The sequence below is a fragment of the Penaeus monodon genome, chromosome 18, assembly GCF_015228065.2.
Source record: "Penaeus monodon isolate SGIC_2016 chromosome 18, NSTDA_Pmon_1, whole genome shotgun sequence".
NCBI lineage: Eukaryota > Metazoa > Arthropoda > Malacostraca > Decapoda > Penaeidae > Penaeus > Penaeus monodon.
In genome coordinates, this window is record NC_051403.1 from 29,609,102 (window position 1) to 29,610,437 (window position 1,336).

General features: G+C 22.8%; 1 protein-coding gene across 1 annotated transcript in view; it reads left to right on the top strand.

The window, feature by feature from the left end:
• Positions 1 to 1,312: 1,312 nt before the first annotated feature.
• The window catches only part of LOC119584408, a 7,764-nt gene continuing 7,740 nt past the window's right edge, over positions 1,313 to 1,336 (top strand). Inside the window, exon 1 of the mRNA XM_037932991.1 lies at positions 1,313 to 1,336. This exon is cut by the window's right edge and continues 239 nt beyond it. The gene's annotated coding sequence lies outside the window, so the exon portion shown is untranslated.

Genomic DNA, 1,336 nt, shown 5'->3' on the forward strand with positions numbered 1-1,336 from the left:
GGAGCGTTGAAATGCTAATCGTGCTGGCGCCGTCGAGTGAGAATAATGTAGGCGGCCTGACACGTGTGCCGCAACGAAGGCTGAAGAACGCTGACGCTCAAGGACTATATAAGTACTATATAGACTATATAGTCAGGAAACGGAATCACAGAAAGGTGTCATATTAGTAATAAGATAACGATCATAGTAATGTTTATGATAACAATATTGATAATAAGAACGATGATGACAATTATAATAATATTAATAAAAATGATAGTAATGATAAGAGTAATAACAATAATAAGAATAACAAGGATAATAACAATAATGATAATAGTAATGATAATAATAATTACAACAACAGTAATGATAATGTGATAATAATATATATATATTTTTTTAACATATCAATAACATTAACAATAATGATAATAATAATAATAACAATAATAGTAATAATAATAATAATGAAGATAATGTTAGTGAAAATAAAAAAGATAATGATAATAGTAATGAAATGATGATAATGAAAATAATAATGATTATGATAATGGTAATGATAGTAATAATAATATTAACAATGATAGTAATAATATTATAATGATAATGGTAATGGTAACATTGATAATAATAATGATAATAAAAATAACAGTAATAACAATGATGATAATAACAAGAAATAATAATGATAGAGGTGATGATAATAACATTAACAAAAATGATAATAATAGTAATGATAATGATAATGATATAATAGAAAAAGTAGTGATGATAAAAATGACAATATTAATAAAAAAATGACAGCAAAATATTGATGGTATTAGCAATAATAATTATTATTATTATAATAATAATAATAATTATTATTATTATTGTTGTTGCTGTTGTTGTTGTTATTACTATTATAGTAATGATATAATGGTAATAATGATGATAGTAATAAAAATAATAGTAATAATAACGGTAGTAGTAATAATAATAAAACAACAGTAACAATAATGATAAAGATAATAAAATAACAGTGATAGTAATGATGATGTTAATAATAATGATGATATTAATAATAATGATAATAGTAATAAAGATGATCATGACAATAATAAACGCATTACTTTTGTTATTATCATTGACATTATTATAACTATCAGCATTACCATTATCACTTCGTTCATTGTTTTTACATATAACCAATTATTCTTTTAGGATATACAAAAACCAAATGCAACTCGGAAGCCAAATTCGTCCGGATTTCTAAGCACGAACGAAAGATTTACGTAAACATGAAGAAAGTTCGGTCAATTAGATTTACATTGAATTAAATTATCCATATTTGTCGTTCATTTTTATGTCTTTG